Source organism: Dipodomys merriami, unplaced genomic scaffold (assembly GCF_024711535.1).
Source record: "Dipodomys merriami isolate MVZ:Mamm:240054 unplaced genomic scaffold, mDipMer1.0.p SCAF_167, whole genome shotgun sequence".
Taxonomy (NCBI): Eukaryota; Metazoa; Chordata; class Mammalia; order Rodentia; family Heteromyidae; genus Dipodomys; species Dipodomys merriami.
Genome location: NW_027203015.1, coordinates 2189095 through 2197423, shown reverse-complemented (window position 1 = coordinate 2197423; position 8329 = coordinate 2189095).

Below are 8329 nucleotides of genomic sequence, written 5' to 3'. Positions count from 1 at the left end.
ACCAAGAAATAGTTTCTCTGAGACCAGATGAATTATGTTTATTTTACAGATAAGCAAAGATATCATTAAAGGTAATTGTGAGATTGTATGAGAGGATTATAGGGAGTAGGGACAAATAGAAAATGTTAGATTGTGAAAAATACCAAAATGCATTGCATCTGTTAATGAAGACAGAAAAACAAAACTCACGAAGCTGTTGAATAATAGTTGTGTGAAATACTATGATGTAATCCCTTTGAACAACTAACATATATTTTAAAAAAGCATATATTTTAAATAAGATGTAACCTCATCCTGCTTTTGTGTAGTAGTGGTAGTGGGGAAGGTGATTGTGTAGGAGAATGGCAGTGATTGTGTTGTGGTCAGAATACATTGTGTCCATGTGTGGAAATGGAGCAACACAGCTATTTTTTATTTTTTTAATTTTTTTATTGTGAAAATACTGTACAGAAAGGTTACAATTACATGAGCAAGAAAATGAGTACATTCCTTATCAAGCATTGTAGCCTCCTCCTTTGTCTCCCCTTCCCATCCCTTCCCATAGCAAGGAAGCTTTTTGAGATTGGTTTGGGAAGAGAGGAAGAGATGGATGAGCATGATGTGGGGAGGTGTGGCTGATCCAGGTAATAAAAAATGTGAAAAAACAATTTTACGGAGGAAAAAGTATTTTCAAGGTGTATTGTAAAAGAAATATTTATATTCAATCTTTTTTTTTCCCTGACGGTCGTGGGGCTTGAACTCTGGGCCTGGGCACTGTCCCTGTGCTCTTCAGCTCAAGGTGAGTGCTCTACTACTTGAGCTACAGCACCACTTCCGGTTTTCTAGTGGTTTATTGGAGATAAGATTCTCACGGACGTTCCTGCCTGGGTTGGCTTTGAACCGAGATCCTCATATCTCAGCCTCCAGAGTAGCTAGAATTACAGGCGTGAACCCCCGGCACCCGGCTTAGATTCAATTTATTAACTCCTGTTTTAACTTTTCTCATTTTTTTCTTACACATTTAGATGTATTTCTAATGAATTTGTTTAAAAATTCTTTGAAAAAATGTCATACAAGAATCAAACACAGTGATTATTTGGGATAAATCAATGGAAAAGTAAAAATGAAATGAAATAAAAAGAAAGAATTTGATACAGGGCATTGATGACCACAAGGTCAACAACCAAAAACAGATCTGTTGTTTCCATGTCTTGGTGTGCATTTCAATTAGCAACTTTTATATGGTCATATGTACATAGTTAGGACAAGAGTGGCACCAGGTTGCACCAAATTTCTTTCTTCATATTTAGGGAAGTATAATGGAATAGATATTTTCTTTAATATATTAGACATAGGTGAAAAAATTTGTTTTTCAAAATTGATTCTTAAAATAGTGAAAAAAGAATCCAAACACCAGTGGCTCATAACCCTAACTACTTATTAGTAAGCTGAGATCAAAGGCAGCCCAGGCCAAAACATCTTTCAGACACTTGTCTCCCATTAATTAGCAAAATGTCAGAACTGGAAATATGACTCAAGTGCAAAGTTTAGTTTTGCAGGAGAAAGCCAAGTAAGAGTCAGAGACCCAGTTAAGCCATGATATTTTAGTGCCTTGCGTCTTGTATATACATTTTTCTAATTTGGGGAGGGAAAGGGAAAAAACAACATGCTGAAACAAGGATACAGGTTGACCCATTGTAACAATGAGATGTACAACACACTATGATGAAAAAGAACTTTACAACTTTGGCCAGGCATGGGAGGGGAGGGGGAGATGGGAGGGGATGGGAAGGGGTAACAAACGAGAGGAAACAATGTTTGATAAGAAATGTACTCATTACCTTGCTCATGTAATTTGTAACCCCTCTGAACAGTAATTTCACAATAAAAAATTAAAAAATAAATAAATACTTTATGTATAAAAACACAGGAGGATGTAACAAATCACGTTAGGAAACTTATTCATGTAACTGTAAATGCTCTGTACATAATTTTTATAATAAAAAATTAAAAACTCAACAAAACAAATAGAAAGTGGAAGTTAAGGGTGGTACCAGGTAGTTAAATCAAAATGAGGAAGAGACTTGACAAATACTAGGCAGAGTAATATCAGTGAAAATATATTTGGACTGTATCAAGAGATTAGCATAAATCTGGAATCAGGAATTGAATACGGTGAACTTAAACAGCATTGTTAACTGGAAGGGTCCATTCGGTTTACCTCCTTTGGAGGATTATTCACCTACCTTGCTCTTTTATAATCAACTATGTTGATTTAGTAAGGAAAGTCAAATTTTTGAAAGTTTTTCTATAATGGATTGAACCTGCTATGGAAAAATAAGTATGGCATATTATTAAAGTGTTTTGTGTGTGTGTGTGTGTCTGTCTGTCTGTGTTGCTCTGAGATTATATAAATTAGGTATTCATCCTTGGCCATGGTTAGTGCAGGGAACAAGGAATCCCATTTACAAATTTAAGACAAATGGGCCCCACTGAGCTCCTCTGTATACAAAACTGAAAAGAATCCATCCATAAAATGTGCTAAGAGAATTCCGGGAAGATGGCAAGGAGAAGATGGAGGCAAAACGAGCTCTCCCAAAGAAAGCAGTTTTAGAGTTCCAGTGAACAGTCCCAAGCCAGAGAATCACACCAAGTGTGCCATCACAGGACAGAGAGGCCAGAAAGGGAAAATCCAGGCAAGAAGACAGATCTGAGCTCTTGCGAGCAGCTGCCGCTGTGGCGGCAGCGGCAGCGGCAGTGGTACCGACATACCTGAAACAGAGAGAGTCCAGGATGAAAGAGCCAGAAGCTGTGGGCAAGCAGATTCTACTCAACACCAGCAAGAACCGACAAGGAGCAGACATCTTCATCCTGCAGTTCGCAGACAAGAGACGACCCAGGAACCAAGAATCGGTGTGAGTAGAAGCCTGATGTCCTCACTCCTTCTCAGGGAGCAGAGGAGGGAAGGCCATCACTCCCTCCCCAGTACAGGAGATCTCCGTCTTGGATACCAACAAAGCTCGGTGGAGTTGCTAGCTCCAACTCAGGCGGTGGCATAAAACTAGAGTCATTTATCAGGTCACAAGAACTTAATGGCATGATCTGCCAGACTCAGCTCCACCCAGGGAAAAGGCACCCAGTTTGGGTGCCAGTACTAGCAGTGACTTTCTTCATTGGTTAATCAGAGCCAGAGTCTGCCCCTCCCTTTAGCAGCCTCAACAATCAACTTAAATTCAGTAAACAGAAACCCTGAGAGTGGCTCCAGCCTGGGCTCTGTGAGTTTCTCACAAACTAGGCTCTAGAAAAAGCTACTGTTTGCTGAAAGGCCTCAACTCTACCCAGAACCTAGCCTCCTCACAGCATCTCCAAACTTGAGGAAAAAGCCATCTCCCTCTTTTGTGATTCTCAAAGCATACCCCCATCCCATTGAACTAACTTAGGAGGAGGATCGAAAAATCCTGGGTAAAGCAGAGCATTTTTCTGCCTGTCCATACAAACTGATTTAAGAAACCAACCAAGCCAAAGGACCACAAGCAGACAAGAGAATCCAACCAGAGGCAGATTACAGACACAATGGAGATACAGGATTTTTCCCAACCCTCCCAAAAATATCAGAAGATTTTTCCTCTTCTTCTTTTTTTTATACCTTTTATAAAATTTTTTTCTTTTCTAAACCTTTTTTCAATTTTTAATTTTTACCTATTTGAAAAAAATTCTTTTCTACTAACTTTTTTCTCCGTTATAATCTTTATTTTAGGGATACATGCGTGTGTGAGTTTATCTTTCTTTTTCTCTCTTATTTATTTTTTTTTCTTTTTGTTTTTTGCTTAGCTCTACTGAACTTCTGATCTTTTTTTTCTTTCTTCCTTACCCTTCTCACCTTTTCCTCTCTTTTGATCTTCTTTATGGGACTTAATTGTTGTTCTGCACATCCTCACATAAACCCATAGTTGACTATTGGACCCTATCCCACATTGTGTACACACTTAATCCACAAATTTATAACTCAATTCAAAACTTCTGAGACTTAAATTCATTAATAGCAGTACTACCTCTTTATACCTATATAATATTTTAAGTATTTTTATTTTTAATTTTTTCACATCTCCTTTATATCCTTCCCCTTCTCTCATTATATTCATGTTCTTTGAATAGATAGTTCTCCAATCTGCATGTTATTAATTTTTATTTTTCTATTTTTTCTGGTCTCTTTTTTCCCTTAAACTTTCTTCTTGTTTTCTCTCTCTCTACTGTCATCCTATCCAACCAATTTACTGCTTTGAGACTAGGACTTATTTAACTCTTCCTGTACCTTTCCACATCACTCTATTCCTATTTTTTACCCACATCTCTCCTTATACCTAATAATTTCTGGTTTACCAAATTCTTCTTTGCGGTTCATAGCCCATTAATATATAGTTGTTTGATGTTGAATGGAGGTATCTGTTGAACTAGATTGTAACTGCAGACTATTGACTGTGCAAATTCAGACTTTGTTTGATGCTTGCCTTAAGTTAGTGTTCTAGCACAAAACTGGTGTTACTTTCATTCCAAATGGGCAGAGTAAGCCGGAAAACCACAAGAAAAATGGCAAGTCCGGGTACCTCCACTCCCACTCATTATTATCAGGGGACAGAACAGATAATGGATAATCCAGAGGAGAGTTCTCAAATAGCTCTACAAACACTGCTGGCAAACATGATAAATGAAAAGATTGAAAACATACAAAGAACTCTGTATGAGTGTGATAGAGAGAGAAAGGAGGCAAAACAAAGTTCAATTCATGAAAAGATTGAAAACCTACAAAAGACTGGATGAGCATATAGGGAGAGAGAGGAGGCAAACAATAGGTCAATGCAAGAAAAGATTGAAAACCTACCAAGGAATCTGTATGAGCGTGAGAGAGAGAGAGAGGAGGCAATCCAAAGGTTTATACAGGAATATCATGAGCATGAGGAAGCTACTCAAAAACTGATACAGGATTTGCATGAGCAGCGTGAGAATACTCAAAGAGAAAGGCAGGAACGGCTTTAACAGGCTTAGAACACTCAAAGAGAACTACAAGAATGGCATGAATGGGCAGAAGCTAAGCAAATTGAGAGAGCAGGATAAGAATACACAAAGAACATTAAAGGCATTCATGGAATCCATTAACAAAGAGCTGAAGGAAGTTAGGGAGACCACACAGGGAATGCTGAATGGAATCCAACAGAAGGAAAGGGAGTCCAAGGAAACGATAAGCAATCCACTAAGTGATTTGAGAATAAACATTGAACACCAAATTAAGGCAGTAAAGAAGTCCATACAAGATCTAAAACAAAGCTTCAACAAAGAATTTGAAGCCATCAAAGCTGACCAAATAGAAGGAAAAGAAATAACAAACAAAGTAGAAAGTCTTGACAGCAGGTTAGACCATGCAGAAGATCGTATCTTGGGGATTGAAGACAGCCTATATAGTATAGAGAAAGAACATACAACCATCCATGACAAGTCCAAGAAATATGATAGATCTATCCAACACTTGGAAGACACCATCAGAAGGCCTAATATAAGGATAATGGGTGTAGAGGAGCACATAGAAACAGAAGTTGATTGTCTAGAAAATTTGTTTAACAGGATCCTAACAGAGAACTTCCAAAACATGCAAAAAAATAGGCCTATTCAGATACAAGAAACTTTTAGAACTCTAAATAGACCAGACCAGAATAGGATATCCCACCATCACAATATAATCCACACAGGATCAACTTAGAACAAGCAAAAGATCATTAAAGCTGTGAAGGAGAAAAGATTAATCATGTATAAAGGGAAACCAATTAAAATCACCTCGAATTTCTCAGCAGAGAAAATCAAAGCAAGAAGAGCCTGGAATGATAAATGCCAAGCCCTAAAAACAAACAAATATCAACCAAGAATAGTGTACCCAGCTAAACTCTCCTTCATAACTGAAGGCCAAACAAATACCATGCATAGCAAAGAAAAATTGAAACAATGCATCTCCACCAAACCAGCACTACAAAAGATTCTTAAAGATATCCTACACATAGAAAAACAACAAGACCGCAACAAAGGCCAAGAAACTGCACCCAAAATGAGAATCCAAGAACCCTAGGAAGAACCCAGTGTTCGCAACCCCCCAAAAGGTGAATAACATGGCAGGAATTCAAAATACCTCTCAGCCCTATCTCTTAACATAAATGGAATTAACTCTCCAGTTAAGCGAGATAGACTGTCTAGTTGCATTAAAAAACAAGATCCTTCTATCTGCTGCCTTCAGGAGTCACATCTTGCCCCTAAAAGCAAACACAATTTCAATGTTAAAGGCTGGAGCAAAATCTACCAAGCAAACTGCCCCCATAAACAGGCGGGAGTTGCAATCCTAATATCAGATAAAATAGACTTCAAATGAAAATTCGTGAGAAGAGTTAAAAAAAGTAGCTAAATACTAATTAAGGGATCTGTCCTTCAGGAGGATATTACAATTCTAAATATCAATTCGCCAAACAATGGAGCACCCAAATTTATCCAAGAAACTCTACTTTCCCTCAAATCCCACATAGATCCAAACACATTAATTTTTCGGGATTTTAACAGAGCACTCTCCCCACTAGATAGATCAACTCGGAAAAAATCAACAGAGAAACAGCAGATCTAAACAGCTGCATAGATCAACCAGATTTAACAGACATCTACTGAATATTTCACCCAGCAGCATCAAAATACACGTTTTTCTCAGCAGCACATGGAACATTTCCTAAAATAGACCACATTTTAGGCCACAAAGGAAACTTGTTTAATTGCAGAAACATTGCAGTTATACCTTGCATTCTCTCTGACCACAAGGGAATAAAATTAGAACTCAACATCAAAAGCCACCAAAGAAAGTACGGTAACACATGGAGGCTGAAAAACAAAGTGCTGAAACACGAGTGGGTCATGGAAGACATTAGAACGGAAATTCAAATGTTCATTCTATTCAACAAAAATGAGCACACAAATTACCAGCTCCTCTGGGACACAGCAAAGGCAGTACAAAGAGAAACCTTTATAGCTCTGAGCTCCTACATTAACAAATTGGAGAGATCTGAAACCAACAATTTAATGAGACATCTGAACCTCCTTGAAAAAGAGCAGCAAGATAAACACCAATCCAGTAGACGGAAAGAAATAATTAAAATTAAATCAGAATTAAATGAATTAGAATCCAAAAAACTATACAAAGAATCAACAAAACAAAGAGATTGTTCTTTGAAAAAATTAACAAAATTGACAGGCCCTTAGCAAATCTTATCAGAAAAAGAAGAGAACACACGCAAATAACTAAACTCAGAGATGAGAATGGAAATATCACCACGGAAAAAACCAAGAGTCAGAACGTAATAAAGAAATACTTCTCAAAACTTCATGCTAATAAGTTTGAGAACTTGACAGAAATGGACCTTTTCCTAGCAAATATTGACATGCCAAAACTAAACAAAGATGAGTCAAGCTACCTTAACAGGCCCATATCAAGCATTGAAATAGAAACAGCAATAAGAGACCTCCCAGCTAAGAAAAGTCCAGGAACAGATGGTTTTAAAGCAGAATTCTACAAGATATTTAAAGCAGAGCTCACACCAATATTCCTCCAAATCTTCAATGAAATTGAAAGAGAAAGTTCATTACCAAACACATTCTATTAAGCCATCATAACCCTCATCCAAAAACCAGGCAGGGACTCGTCAAAGAAAGAGAACTGTAGACTCATTTCTTTGATGAACATTGATGCAAAACTTCTCAACAAAATTTTGGTCAATTTACTTTAACAATTCGTCCAAAAAATCATACACCATGATCAAACGGGATTCATTTCAGGGATGCAAAGCTGGTTCAACATAAGCAAATCAATTAATATTATTCATCACATCACCAGGAGCAAGGATAAGAACCAAATGGTGATCTCAATAGATGCAGAAAAAGAATTGGACAAGATCCAGCACCCCTTTATGATGGTTTTGGAAAAATTAGGAATCCATGGAACATTCCTCAATACAATACGGGCTGAATATGACAAACTTCGGCTAGCATTATACTTAATGGCGAAAAACTATAGCCATTTCCTCTTAACTCAGGAACAAGACAAGGATGTCCAATCTCTCCACTTCTCTTCAATTTAGTATTAGAATGCCTACCTACAGCAATAAGACAAAATGCAAACATAAAGGGGATCCCAATAGGGAAAGAAGAAATAAAACTCTCCCTCTTTGCAGATGACATGATCTTGTATTTAAAGAATCCCATAGACTCCACCCCCAAATTACTCAAGCTAACTCAAAACTTTGGCAAAATAGCAGGGTATAAAACTAAACGT